At 46.4% G+C, this 13,296-nt stretch overlaps 19 non-coding genes across 19 annotated transcripts; all 19 read right to left on the bottom strand.

The window, feature by feature from the left end:
• Positions 1-644: 644 nt before the first annotated feature.
• On the bottom strand, positions 645-763 carry LOC311369975 (5S ribosomal RNA). The gene has a single exon (XR_014640307.1). It is a non-coding gene; the product is annotated as a 5S ribosomal RNA (ribosomal RNA).
• Positions 764-1,032: 269 nt separating this feature from the next.
• LOC311370249 (U1 spliceosomal RNA) lies at positions 1,033-1,197 on the bottom strand. The gene has a single exon (XR_014640574.1). It is a non-coding gene; the product is annotated as a U1 spliceosomal RNA (small nuclear RNA).
• Positions 1,198-1,618: 421 nt separating this feature from the next.
• Positions 1,619-1,809, bottom strand: LOC311370475 (U2 spliceosomal RNA). Its single transcript, XR_014640798.1, has one exon. It is a non-coding gene; the product is annotated as a U2 spliceosomal RNA (small nuclear RNA).
• An 890-nt stretch (positions 1,810-2,699) lies between these two features.
• LOC311369963 (5S ribosomal RNA) lies at positions 2,700-2,818 on the bottom strand. The gene has a single exon (XR_014640295.1). It is a non-coding gene; the product is annotated as a 5S ribosomal RNA (ribosomal RNA).
• Positions 2,819-3,086: 268 nt separating this feature from the next.
• LOC311370383 (U1 spliceosomal RNA) lies at positions 3,087-3,251 on the bottom strand. Its single transcript, XR_014640708.1, has one exon. It is a non-coding gene; the product is annotated as a U1 spliceosomal RNA (small nuclear RNA).
• Positions 3,252-3,672: 421 nt separating this feature from the next.
• LOC311370474 (U2 spliceosomal RNA) lies at positions 3,673-3,863 on the bottom strand. The gene has a single exon (XR_014640797.1). It is a non-coding gene; the product is annotated as a U2 spliceosomal RNA (small nuclear RNA).
• Positions 3,864-4,731: 868 nt separating this feature from the next.
• On the bottom strand, positions 4,732-4,850 carry LOC311369951 (5S ribosomal RNA). Its single transcript, XR_014640283.1, has one exon. It is a non-coding gene; the product is annotated as a 5S ribosomal RNA (ribosomal RNA).
• Positions 4,851-5,150: 300 nt separating this feature from the next.
• On the bottom strand, positions 5,151-5,269 carry LOC311370177 (5S ribosomal RNA). Its single transcript, XR_014640505.1, has one exon. It is a non-coding gene; the product is annotated as a 5S ribosomal RNA (ribosomal RNA).
• Positions 5,270-5,537: 268 nt separating this feature from the next.
• Positions 5,538-5,702, bottom strand: LOC311370382 (U1 spliceosomal RNA). Its single transcript, XR_014640707.1, has one exon. It is a non-coding gene; the product is annotated as a U1 spliceosomal RNA (small nuclear RNA).
• Positions 5,703-6,123: 421 nt separating this feature from the next.
• On the bottom strand, positions 6,124-6,314 carry LOC311370473 (U2 spliceosomal RNA). The gene has a single exon (XR_014640796.1). It is a non-coding gene; the product is annotated as a U2 spliceosomal RNA (small nuclear RNA).
• Positions 6,315-7,184: 870 nt separating this feature from the next.
• On the bottom strand, positions 7,185-7,303 carry LOC311369938 (5S ribosomal RNA). Its single transcript, XR_014640270.1, has one exon. It is a non-coding gene; the product is annotated as a 5S ribosomal RNA (ribosomal RNA).
• Positions 7,304-7,603: 300 nt separating this feature from the next.
• On the bottom strand, positions 7,604-7,722 carry LOC311370176 (5S ribosomal RNA). Its single transcript, XR_014640504.1, has one exon. It is a non-coding gene; the product is annotated as a 5S ribosomal RNA (ribosomal RNA).
• Positions 7,723-7,990: 268 nt separating this feature from the next.
• On the bottom strand, positions 7,991-8,155 carry LOC311370381 (U1 spliceosomal RNA). Its single transcript, XR_014640706.1, has one exon. It is a non-coding gene; the product is annotated as a U1 spliceosomal RNA (small nuclear RNA).
• Positions 8,156-9,367: 1,212 nt separating this feature from the next.
• On the bottom strand, positions 9,368-9,558 carry LOC311370471 (U2 spliceosomal RNA). Its single transcript, XR_014640794.1, has one exon. It is a non-coding gene; the product is annotated as a U2 spliceosomal RNA (small nuclear RNA).
• Positions 9,559-10,480: 922 nt separating this feature from the next.
• On the bottom strand, positions 10,481-10,599 carry LOC311369926 (5S ribosomal RNA). Its single transcript, XR_014640258.1, has one exon. It is a non-coding gene; the product is annotated as a 5S ribosomal RNA (ribosomal RNA).
• A 269-nt stretch (positions 10,600-10,868) lies between these two features.
• Positions 10,869-11,033, bottom strand: LOC311370248 (U1 spliceosomal RNA). The gene has a single exon (XR_014640573.1). It is a non-coding gene; the product is annotated as a U1 spliceosomal RNA (small nuclear RNA).
• A 421-nt stretch (positions 11,034-11,454) lies between these two features.
• On the bottom strand, positions 11,455-11,645 carry LOC311370470 (U2 spliceosomal RNA). Its single transcript, XR_014640793.1, has one exon. It is a non-coding gene; the product is annotated as a U2 spliceosomal RNA (small nuclear RNA).
• Positions 11,646-12,527: 882 nt separating this feature from the next.
• On the bottom strand, positions 12,528-12,646 carry LOC311369913 (5S ribosomal RNA). The gene has a single exon (XR_014640245.1). It is a non-coding gene; the product is annotated as a 5S ribosomal RNA (ribosomal RNA).
• A 269-nt stretch (positions 12,647-12,915) lies between these two features.
• LOC311370247 (U1 spliceosomal RNA) lies at positions 12,916-13,080 on the bottom strand. Its single transcript, XR_014640572.1, has one exon. It is a non-coding gene; the product is annotated as a U1 spliceosomal RNA (small nuclear RNA).
• Positions 13,081-13,296: the final 216 nt, after the last annotated feature.

Genomic DNA, 13,296 nt, shown 5'->3' with positions numbered 1-13,296 from the left:
AAAAATACAGCATCGTTTTTATTTGCCATCAAAACGTATCCCATAATTCTGAGATACTTAACTCGTTGATTCAGAAAAGCATGCAGTGAATGCATTACGCTGCCCCAATAAACTCACACTGGCGCGTCTGAATAAACCGGTGACCAAGAACGCTCTCCTCATTATGCCGTCACAAACCCAGGCAGCCTTACCAACAGAACTCACAGGCAATATAAGCAGGACAGAGCCAGATTCTGCTCAGTTCTTCTCGGACCTCATGAGCGACAGGTAGGCAAATATCCTCAGATAGCGCAATTATTATCCGATTGAATAGTTTTTGATATTTCACTATCCTCTAAGTTATAATATCAGGTATCATGTTCTGTTGTGTGTGTGTGTGTGTGTGTGTGTGTGTGTGTGTGTGCGCGTGCGCGTGTGTGTGTGTGTGTGTGCGCGCCTGAAGGTTGTCGAAATGTAGAGCTCTCGTCGCAGCTCTCTGGTGCTCCCTGCTGGCAGTCTCACTATACTGTCCGCGTGTTTCACAAAAAGATTTTGGAGAGACGTTGTCAGTGTCTGTATGTTGCTTCAATTCTCCCAAACAGTTGGCGGTAAAGATCCGGCCACGGTAAACAATTGCAGGCAAAAAGCTCGAGATGAAAAGAAAAAGCTTACAGCACCTGGTATTCCCAGGCGGTCTCCCATCCAAGTACTAACCAGGCCCGACCCTGCTTAGCTTCCGAGATCAGACGAGATCGGGCGTGTTCAGGGTGGTATGGCCGTAAGCAATTCTACCCGTCGCCAAACACGCTTTTATACGCAGGAGCACATTAGGAGTGGGCCAGGGGTCGCACTTGTACAGAAACAATGATTAGTTATACCACAATGAATAGATGAATGAAGGAATACGTTATTCCAGACTCAAAGCTCCGTATAAAAACGCAATGCAATACACTGCGTATGCGTTTGTGTAAACGTTTGAAGAAACGTAGCGCTCCAACACCTGGGGTGCGATTGCAGGCATTCGTAGCTGTTTTTTCTTTAGAACAACATAATCAGGGGAGAGCGCGAACGCAGTCCCCCACTACCAGAAATTATGCAATCGAGATTCCCACATTTGGGGAATTCGCACGGGTCAGCAACAGCCTCAGTGCAATGGCTGAGCCTCGCTATGGGTGAACCACCTTCTTGATCATGGTATCTCCCTTGCCAGGTAAGTATGAGTTGTGAGCGTTCAGGGTGGCTACACGTTGCCCACGCGTGCTCCCGTGGGGGACGGTTGCAAAGCATTCTGCAAAGGGACGAGATACACTGGAACACAAAGTGTTGGCAACATTCCTGCACGTCTAGACTGTATAGACACTGTAGACCACCGATCACACGTTTTTAACTTGCATCTGAAATCAGCGTGGGTGGAAGCAAAACGACAGCAAACCTGGAGATCAGAGTTATTTGAACACTACAATGTATTATTGTTTATATAAATATATACATAGCCTATAACAGAATCCCGTTGGAATAAATGTTCATGGTGCGTTTTCATACGCACGTTTAAACTGTAAATGATCCATGTCACTTTGTTGTCTCAAACGCGGACGGGTGTAGCATCAGCAGGAGATGCCTTTTGATTTGAACAGTCATAGGAGGGTGCACCGGTCCTGGAGGTACTGCAATACCAGGTCGATGCGTGGAGTGGACGGAGCAAGCCCCTTTTCCATCTCCAAGTTCCAAAAATCAATTTAATATATGGTCCCCGGGTAGGGGACGTATCAGATATTAAACTGATAAGAACAGATACTACACTTGATCTTAGCCAAAAGGCCGAGAAGCGATACCCACACATGGTCAGGCCTAGAGGCCACCTTCCCAGACACGACGCTCTGCTTGGCGGTTTAACAGCGAGAACAGCCTCAGCCTATACAAATTCAAAAGGACCACTAGGCGTCCACCACACATAGCGTGTTGTCAAGACTATATTTATCCTGAAAAACGAGTTTATTTATCATTTGTGCTAACGCAGCTTCTCTTGGGATTATCTGGTTCATTCAGAAAAATACAGCATCGTTTTTATTTGCCATCAAAACGTATCCCATAATTCTGAGATACTTAACTCGTTGATTCAGAAAAGCATGCAGTGAATGCATTACGCTGCCCCAATAAACTCACACTGGCGCGTCTGAATAAACCGGTGACCAAGAACGCTCTCCTCATTATGCCGTCACAAACCCAGGCAGCCTTACCAACAGAACTCACAGGCAATATAAGCAGGACAGAGCCAGATTCTGCTCAGTTCTTCTCGGACCTCATGAGCGACAGGTAGGCAAATATCCTCAGATAGCGCAATTATTATCCGATTGAATAGTTTTTGATATTTCACTATCCTCTAAGTTATAATATCAGGTATCATGTTCTGTTGTGTGTGTGTGTGTGTGTGTGTGTGTGTGTGTGTGTGTGTGTGTGTGTGTGTGTGTGTGTGTGTGCGCGTGCGCGTGTGTGTGTGTGTGTGTGTGCGCGCCTGAAGGTTGTCGAAATGTAGAGCTCTCGTCGCAGCTCTCTGGTGCTCCCTGCTGGCAGTCTCACTATACTGTCCGCGTGTTTCACAAAAAGATTTTGGAGAGACGTTGTCAGTGTCTGTATGTTGCTTCAATTCTCCCAAACAGTTGGCGGTAAAGATCCGGCCACGGTAAACAATTGCAGGCAAAAAGCTCGAGATGAAAAGAAAAAGCTTACAGCACCTGGTATTCCCAGGCGGTCTCCCATCCAAGTACTAACCAGGCCCGACCCTGCTTAGCTTCCGAGATCAGACGAGATCGGGCGTGTTCAGGGTGGTATGGCCGTAAGCAATTCTACCCGTCGCCAAACACGCTTTTATGCGCAGGAGCACATTAGGAGTGGGCCAGGGGTCGCACTTGTACAGAAACAATGATTAGTTATACCACAATGAATAGATGTATGAAGGAATACGTTATTCCAGACTCAAAGCTCCGTATAAAAACGCAAGGCAATGCACTGCGTATGCGTTTGTGTAAACGTTTGAAGAAACGTAGCGCTCCAACACCTGGGGTGCGATGCAGGCATTCGTAGCTGTTTTTTCTTTAGAACAACATAATCAGGGGAGAGCGCGAACGCAGTCCCCCACTACCAGAAATTATGCAATCAAGATTCCCACATTTGGGGAATTCGCACGGGTCAGCAACAGCCTCAGTGCAATGGCTGAGCCTCGCTATGGGTGAACCACCTTCTTGATCATGGTATCTCCCTTGCCAGGTAAGTATGAGTTGTGAGCGTTCAGGGTGGCTACACGTTGCCCACGCGTGCTCCCGTGGGGGACGGTTGCAAAGCATTCAGCAAAGGGACGAGATACACTGGAACACAAAGTGTTGGCAACATTCCTGCACGTCTAGACTGTATAGACGCTGTAGACCACCGATCACACGTTTTTAACTTGCATCTGAAATCAGCGTGGGTGGAAGCAAAACGACAGCAAACCTGGAGATCAGAGTTATTTGAACACTACAATGTATTATTGTTTATATAAATATATACATAGCCTATAACAGAATCCCGTTGGAATAAATGTTCATGGTGCGTTTTCATACGCACGTTTAAACTGTAAATGATCCATGTCACTTTGTTGTCTCAAACGCGGACGGGTGTAGCATCAGCAGGAGATGCCTTTTGATTTGAACAGTCATAGGAGGGTGCACCGGTCCTGGAGGTACTGCAATACCAGGTCGATGCGTGGAGTGGACGGAGCAAGCCCCTTTTCCATCTCCAAGTTCCAAAAATCAATTTAATATATGGTCCCCGGGTAGGGGACGTATCAGATATTAAACTGATAAGAACAGATACTACACTTGATCTTAGCCAAAAGGCCGAGAAGCGATACCCACACATGGTCAGGCCTAGAGGCCACCTTCCCAGACACGACGCTCTGCTTGGCGGTTTAACAGCGAGAACAGCCTCAGCCTATACAAATTCAAAAGGACCACTAGGCGTCCACCACACATAGCGTGTTGTCAAGACTATATTTATCCTGAAAAACGAGTTTATTTATCATTTGTGCTAACGCAGCTTCTCTTGGGATTATCTGGTTCATTCAGAAAAATACAGCATCGTTTTTATTTGCCATCAAAACGTATCCCATAATTCTGAGATACTTAACTCGTTGATTCAGAAAAGCATGCAGTGAATGCATTACGCTGCCCCAATAAACTCACACTGGCGCGTCTGAATAAACCGGTGACCAAGAACGCTCTCCTCATTATGCCGTCACAAACCCAGGCAGCCTTACCAACAGAACTCACAGGCAATATAAGCAGGACAGAGCCAGATTCTGCTCAGTTCTTCTCGGACCTCATGAGCGACAGGTAGGCAAATATCCTCAGATAGCGCAATTATTATCCGATTGAATAGTTTTTGATATTTCACTATCCTCTAAGTTATAATATCAGGTATCATGTTCTGTTGTGTGTGTGTGTGTGTGTGTGTGTGTGTGTGTGTGTGTGTGTGTGCGCGTGCGCGTGTGTGTGTGTGTGTGTGCGCGCCTGAAGGTTGTCGAAATGTAGAGCTCTCGTCGCAGCTCTCTGGTGCTCCCTGCTGGCAGTCTCACTATACTGTCCGCGTGTTTCACAAAAAGATTTTGGAGAGACGTTGTCAGTGTCTGTATGTTGCTTCAATTCTCCCAAACAGTTGGCGGTAAAGATCCGGCCACGGTAAACAATTGCAGGCAAAAAGCTCGAGATGAAAAGAAAAAGCTTACAGCACCTGGTATTCCCAGGCGGTCTCCCATCCAAGTACTAACCAGGCCCGACCCTGCTTAGCTTCCGAGATCAGACGAGATCGGGCGTGTTCAGGGTGGTATGGCCGTAAGCAATTCTACCCGTCGCCAAACACGCTTTTATACGCAGGAGCACATTAGGAGTGGGCCAGGGGTCGCACTTGTACAGAAACAATGATTAGTTATACCACAATGAATAGATGAATGAAGGAATACGTTATTCCAGACTCAAAGTCTCAGTAAAGTCTCACTATACTGTCCGCGTGTTTCACAAAAAGATTTTGGAGAGACGTTGTCAGTGTCTGTATGTTGCTTCAATTCTCCCAAACAGTTGGCGGTAAAGATCCGGCCACGGTAAACAATTGCAGGCAAAAAGCTCGAGATGAAAAGAAAATGCTTACAGCACCTGGTATTCCCAGGCGGTCTCCCATCCAAGTACTAACCAGGCCCGACCCTGCTTAGCTTCCGAGATCAGACGAGATCGGGCGTGTTCAGGGTGGTATGGCCGTAAGCAATTCTACCCGTCGCCAAACACGCTTTTATGCGCAGGAGCACATTAGGAGTGGGCCAGGGGTCGCACTTGTACAGAAACAATGATTAGTTATACCACAATGAATAGATGTATGAAGGAATACGTTATTCCAGACTCAAAGCTCCGTATAAAAACGCAAGGCAATGCACTGCGTATGCGTTTGTGTAAACGTTTGAAGAAACGTAGCGCTCCAACACCTGGGGTGCGATGCAGGCATTCGTAGCTGTTTTTTCTTTAGAACAACATAATCAGGGGAGAGCGCGAACGCAGTCCCCCACTACCAGAAATTATGCAATCAAGATTCCCACATTTGGGGAATTCGCACGGGTCAGCAACAGCCTCAGTGCAATGGCTGAGCCTCGCTATGGGTGAACCACCTTCTTGATCATGGTATCTCCCTTGCCAGGTAAGTATGAGTTGTGAGCGTTCAGGGTGGCTACACGTTGCCCACGCGTGCTCCCGTGGGGGACGGTTGCAAAGCATTCAGCAAAGGGACGAGATACACTGGAACACAAAGTGTTGGCAACATTCCTGCACGTCTAGACTGTATAGACGCTGTAGACCACCGATCACACGTTTTTAACTTGCATCTGAAATCAGCGTGGGTGGAAGCAAAACGACAGCAAACCTGGAGATCAGAGTTATTTGAACACTACAATGTATTATTGTTTATATAAATATATACATAGCCTATAACAGAATCCCGTTGGAATAAATGTTCATGGTGCGTTTTCATACGCACGTTTAAACTGTAAATGATCCATGTCACTTTGTTGTCTCAAACGCGGACGGGTGTAGCATCAGCAGGAGATGCCTTTTGATTTGAACAGTCATAGGAGGGTGCACCGGTCCTGGAGGTACTGCAATACCAGGTCGATGCGTGGAGTGGACGGAGCAAGCCCCTTTTCCATCTCCAAGTTCCAAAAATCAATTTAATATATGGTCCCCGGGTAGGGGACGTATCAGATATTAAACTGATAAGAACAGATACTACACTTGATCTTAGCCAAAAGGCCGAGAAGCGATACCCACACATGGTCAGGCCTAGAGGCCACCTTCCCAGACACGACGCTCTGCTTGGCGGTTTAACAGCGAGAACAGCCTCAGCCTATACAAATTCAAAAGGACCACTAGGCGTCCACCACACATAGCGTGTTGTCAAGACTATATTTATCCTGAAAAACGAGTTTATTTATCATTTGTGCTAACGCAGCTTCTCTTGGGATTATCTGGTTCATTCAGAAAAATACAGCATCGTTTTTATTTGCCATCAAAACGTATCCCATAATTCTGAGATACTTAACTCGTTGATTCAGAAAAGCATGCAGTGAATGCATTACGCTGCCCCAATAAACTCACACTGGCGCGTCTGAATAAACCGGTGACCAAGAACGCTCTCCTCATTATGCCGTCACAAACCCAGGCAGCCTTACCAACAGAACTCACAGGCAATATAAGCAGGACAGAGCCAGATTCTGCTCAGTTCTTCTCGGACCTCATGAGCGACAGGTAGGCAAATATCCTCAGATAGCGCAATTATTATCCGATTGAATAGTTTTTGATATTTCACTATCCTCTAAGTTATAATATCAGGTATCATGTTCTGTTGTGTGTGTGTGTGTGTGTGTGTGTGTGTGTGTGTGTGTGTGTGTGTGCGCGTGCGCGTGTGTGTGTGTGTGTGTGCGCGCCTGAAGGTTGTCGAAATGTAGAGCTCTCGTCGCAGCTCTCTGGTGCTCCCTGCTGGCAGTCTCACTATACTGTCCGCGTGTTTCACAAAAAGATTTTGGAGAGACGTTGTCAGTGTCTGTATGTTGCTTCAATTCTCCCAAACAGTTGGCGGTAAAGATCCGGCCACGGTAAACAATTGCAGGCAAAAAGCTCGAGATGAAAAGAAAAAGCTTACAGCACCTGGTATTCCCAGGCGGTCTCCCATCCAAGTACTAACCAGGCCCGACCCTGCTTAGCTTCCGAGATCAGACGAGATCGGGCGTGTTCAGGGTGGTATGGCCGTAAGCAATTCTACCCGTCGCCAAACACGCTTTTATACGCAGGAGCACATTAGGAGTGGGCCAGGGGTCGCACTTGTACAGAAACAATGATTAGTTATACCACAATGAATAGATGAATGAAGGAATACGTTATTCCAGACTCAAAGTCTCAGTAAAGTCTCACTATACTGTCCGCGTGTTTCACAAAAAGATTTTGGAGAGACGTTGTCAGTGTCTGTATGTTGCTTCAATTCTCCCAAACAGTTGGCGGTAAAGATCCGGCCACGGTAAACAATTGCAGGCAAAAAGCTCGAGATGAAAAGAAAATGCTTACAGCACCTGGTATTCCCAGGCGGTCTCCCATCCAAGTACTAACCAGGCCCGACCCTGCTTAGCTTCCGAGATCAGACGAGATCGGGCGTGTTCAGGGTGGTATGGCCGTAAGCAATTCTACCCGTCGCCAAACACGCTTTTATGCGCAGGAGCACATTAGGAGTGGGCCAGGGGTCGCACTTGTACAGAAACAATGATTAGTTATACCACAATGAATAGATGTATGAAGGAATACGTTATTCCAGACTCAAAGCTCCGTATAAAAACGCAAGGCAATGCACTGCGTATGCGTTTGTGTAAACGTTTGAAGAAACGTAGCGCTCCAACACCTGGGGTGCGATGCAGGCATTCGTAGCTGTTTTTTCTTTAGAACAACATAATCAGGGGAGAGCGCGAACGCAGTCCCCCACTACCAGAAATTATGCAATCAAGATTCCCACATTTGGGGAATTCGCACGGGTCAGCAACAGCCTCAGTGCAATGGCTGAGCCTCGCTATGGGTGAACCACCTTCTTGATCATGGTATCTCCCTTGCCAGGTAAGTATGAGTTGTGAGCGTTCAGGGTGGCTACACGTTGCCCACGCGTGCTCCCGTGGGGGACGGTTGCAAAGCATTCAGCAAAGGGACGAGATACACTGGAACACAAAGTGTTGGCAACATTCCTGCACGTCTAGACTGTATAGACGCTGTAGACCACCGATCACACGTTTTTAACTTGCATCTGAAATCAGCGTGGGTGGAAGCAAAACGACAGCAAACCTGGAGATCAGAGTTATTTGAACACTACAATGTATTATTGTTTATATAAATATATACATAGCCTATAACAGAATCCCGTTGGAATAAATGTTCATGGTGCGTTTTCATACGCACGTTTAAACTGTAAATGATCCATGTCACTTTGTTGTCTCAAACGCGGACGGGTGTAGCATCAGCAGGAGATGCCTTTTGATTTGAACAGTCATAGGTATGGCGAGTGAACAGTGCCAAACCTAAGGATAACCAGGAAGAGGCGAAGGAGCAGTCTAACCCTACGCCGCCGTCACAACGTGTGAAATTTTGTATGGGATTGATTGGGACTGCAGACGAGAGACCAGCAGCGACGCCACGGCGACTGCATGGAAGTTCCGTCCACCGGCGGCGGTGTCACGGCGACGTACATAAGGAAATTCAGACAAAATGTACGTCTACTCACGGACATCTGAAGAAGTTCGTCGCCACTAAGACGCCTGCTAACCTACGTCGCCGTGAGAACGCCTGAACTAAAACTTAAGAGTTTTGGTCTTTTTGACACACAAAAACTAACGGTTTTTATAAAATGTCATCAACTTATTCATCAACAAGTATTTGGACATATTAATACCAGAAAAAATAAATAATAATAAAAAAGAAAAAAATATATAGACTGGGAATCGAACCCCAGTCTCTCGCGTGACAGTCAATTACCTTAACCACAACATTGTCTGGACCATGACCAAAAATAAATAAGTAAATATATATATGTATATATATATTTAGTTATTTATTTATTTTTGGTCATGGTCCAGACAATGTTGTGGTTAAGGTAATAAATAAATATATATATATATATATATATATATATATATATATATATATATATATATATATATATATAATGGCGACGGCGTGCGTATCCTCTCCCCACGGCGGCGGCGTACGTATCTTCTCCACACGTGCATTTCACACGATGTTATCCTTCTCCTGGTAATCCTGGCACTGTTCACTCGCCATACATAGGAGGGTGCACCGGTCCTGGAGGTACTGCAATACCAGGTCGATGCGTGGAGTGGACGGAGCAAGCCCCTTTTCCATCTCCAAGTTCCAAAAATCAATTTAATATATGGTCCCCGGGTAGGGGACGTATCAGATATTAAACTGATAAGAACAGATACTACACTTGATCTTAGCCAAAAGGCCGAGAAGCGATACCCACACATGGTCAGGCCTAGAGGCCACCTTCCCAGACACGACGCTCTGCTTGGCGGTTTAACAGCGAGAACAGCCTCAGCCTATACAAATTCAAAAGGACCACTAGGCGTCCACCACACATAGCGTGTTGTCAAGACTATATTTATCCTGAAAAACGAGTTTATTTATCATTTGTGCTAACGCAGCTTCTCTTGGGATTATCTGGTTCATTCAGAAAAATACAGCATCGTTTTTATTTGCCATTAAAACGTATCCCATAATTCTGAGATACTTAACTCGTTGATTCAGAAAAGCATGCAGTGAATGCATTACGCTGCCCCAATAAACTCACACTGGCGCGTCTGAATAAACCGGTGACCAAGAACGCTCTCCTCATTATGCCGTCACAAACCCAGGCAGCCTTACCAACAGAACTCACAGGCAATATAAGCAGGACAGAGCCAGATTCTGCTCAGTTCTTCTCGGACCTCATGAGCGACAGGTAGGCAAATATCCTCAGATAGCGCAATTATTATCCGATTGAATAGTTTTTGATATTTCACTATCCTCTAAGTTATAATATCAGGTATCATGTTCTGTTGTGTGTGTGTGTGTGTGTGTGTGTGTGTGTGTGTGTGTGTGTGTGTGTGTGTGTGTGTGTGTGTGTGTGTGTGTGTGTGTGTGTGTGTGTGTGTGTGCGCGTGCGCGTGTGTGTGTGTGTGTGTGTGCGCGCCTGAAGGTTGTCGAAATGTAGAGCTCTCGTCGCAGCTCTCTGGTGCTCCCTGCTGGCAGTCTCACTATACTGTCCGCGTGTTTCACAAAAAGATTTTGGAGAGACGTTGTCAGTGTCTGTATGTTGCTTCAATTCTCCCAAACAGTTGGCGGTAAAGATCCGGCCACGGTAAACAATTGCAGGCAAAAAGCTCGAGATGAAAAGAAAAAGCTTACAGCACCTGGTATTCCCAGGCGGTCTCCCATCCAAGTACTAACCAGGCCCGACCCTGCTTAGCTTCCGAGATCAGACGAGATCGGGCGTGTTCAGGGTGGTATGGCCGTAAGCAATTCTACCCGTCGCCAAACACGCTTTTATACGCAGGAGCACATTAGGAGTGGGCCAGGGGTCGCACTTGTACAGAAACAATGATTAGTTATACCACAATGAATAGATGAATGAAGGAATACGTTATTCCAGACTCAAAGCTCCGTATAAAAACGCAATGCAATACACTGCGTATGCGTTTGTGTAAACGTTTGAAGAAACGTAGCGCTCCAACACCTGGGGTGCGATTGCAGGCATTCGTAGCTGTTTTTTCTTTAGAACAACATAATCAGGGGAGAGCGCGAACGCAGTCCCCCACTACCAGAAATTATGCAATCGAGATTCCCACATTTGGGGAATTCGCACGGGTCAGCAACAGCCTCAGTGCAATGGCTGAGCCTCGCTATGGGTGAACCACCTTCTTGATCATGGTATCTCCCTTGCCAGGTAAGTATGAGTTGTGAGCGTTCAGGGTGGCTACACGTTGCCCACGCGTGCTCCCGTGGGGGACGGTTGCAAAGCATTCTGCAAAGGGACGAGATACACTGGAACACAAAGTGTTGGCAACATTCCTGCACGTCTAGACTGTATAGACACTGTAGACCACCGATCACACGTTTTTAACTTGCATCTGAAATCAGCGTGGGTGGAAGCAAAACGACAGCAAACCTGGAGATCAGAGTTATTTGAACACTACAATGTATTATTGTTTATATAAATATATACATAGCCTATAACAGAATCCCGTTGGAATAAATGTTCATGGTGCGTTTTCATACGCACGTTTAAACTGTAAATGATCCATGTCACTTTGTTGTCTCAAACGCGGACGGGTGTAGCATCAGCAGGAGATGCCTTTTGATTTGAACAGTCATAGGAGGGTGCACCGGTCCTGGAGGTACTGCAATACCAGGTCGATGCGTGGAGTGGACGGAGCAAGCCCCTTTTCCATCTCCAAGTTCCAAAAATCAATTTAATATATGGTCCCCGGGTAGGGGACGTATCAGATATTAAACTGATAAGAACAGATACTACACTTGATCTTAGCCAAAAGGCCGAGAAGCGATACCCACACATGGTCAGGCCTAGAGGCCACCTTCCCAGACACGACGCTCTGCTTGGCGGTTTAACAGCGAGAACAGCCTCAGCCTATACAAATTCAAAAGGACCACTAGGCGTCCACCACACATAGCGTGTTGTCAAGACTATATTTATCCTGAAAAACGAGTTTATTTATCATTTGTGCTAACGCAGCTTCTCTTGGGATTATCTGGTTCATTCAGAAAAATACAGCATCGTTTTTATTTGCCATCAAAACGTATCCCATAATTCTGAGATACTTAACTCGTTGATTCAGAAAAGCATGCAGTGAATGCATTACGCTGCCCCAATAAACTCACACTGGCGCGTCTGAATAAACCGGTGACCAAGAACGCTCTCCTCATTATGCCGTCACAAACCCAGGCAGCCTTACCAACAGAACTCACAGGCAATATAAGCAGGACAGAGCCAGATTCTGCTCAGTTCTTCTCGGACCTCATGAGCGACAGGTAGGCAAATATCCTCAGATAGCGCAATTATTATCCGATTGAATAGTTTTTGATATTTCACTATCCTCTAAGTTATAATATCAGGTATCATGTTCTGTTGTGTGTGTGTGTGTGTGTGTGTGTGTGTGTGTGTGTGTGTGTGTGTGTGTGTGTGCGCGCGTGCGCGTGTGTGTGTGTGTGTGTGTGCGCGCCTGAAGGTTGTCGAAATGTAGAGCTCTCGTCGCAGCTCTCTGGTGCTCCCTGCTGGCAGTCTCACTATACTGTCCGCGTGTTTCACAAAAAGATTTTGGAGAGACGTTGTCAGTGTCTGTATGTTGCTTCAATTCTCCCAAACAGTTGGCGGTAAAGATCCGGCCACGGTAAACAATTGCAGGCAAAAAGCTCGAGATGAAAAGAAAAAGCTTACAGCACCTGGTATTCCCAGGCGGTCTCCCATCCAAGTACTAACCAGGCCCGACCCTGCTTAGCTTCCGAGATCAGACGAGATCGGGCGTGTTCAGGGTGGTATGGCCGTAAGCAATTCTACCCGTCGCCAAACACGCTTTTATACGCAGGAGCACATTAGGAGTGGGCCAGGGGTCGCACTTGTACAGAAACAATGATTAGTTATACCACAATGAATAGATGAATGAAGGAATACGTTATTCCAGACTCAAAGCTCCGTATAAAAACGCAATGCAATACACTGCGTATGCGTTTGTGTAAACGTTTGAAGAAACGTAGCGCTCCAACACCTGGGGTGCGATTGCAGGCATTCGTAGCTGTTTTTTCTTTAGAACAACATAATCAGGGGAGAGCGCGAACGCAGTCCCCCACTACCAGAAATTATGCAATCGAGATTCCCACATTTGGGGAATTCGCACGGGTCAGCAACAGCCTCAGTGCAATGGCTGAGCCTCGCTATGGGTGAACCACCTTCTTGATCATGGTATCTCCCTTGCCAGGTAAGTATGAGTTGTGAGCGTTCAGGGTGGCTACACGTTGCCCACGCGTGCTCCCGTGGGGGACGGTTGCAAAGCATTCTGCAAAGGGACGAGATACACTGGAACACAAAGTGTTGGCAACATTCCTGCACGTCTAGACTGTATAGACGCTGTAGACCACCGATCACACGTTTTTAACTTGCATCTGAAATCAGCGTGGGTGGAAGCAAAACGACAGCAAACCT

Source organism: Micromesistius poutassou (assembly GCF_964030765.1).
Source record: "Micromesistius poutassou genome assembly, chromosome: 24".
Lineage (NCBI taxonomy): Eukaryota > Metazoa > Chordata > Actinopteri > Gadiformes > Gadidae > Micromesistius > Micromesistius poutassou.
The sequence above is the reverse complement of the archived record's forward strand: the minus strand, read 5'-3'. Positions and strand labels throughout refer to the sequence as shown.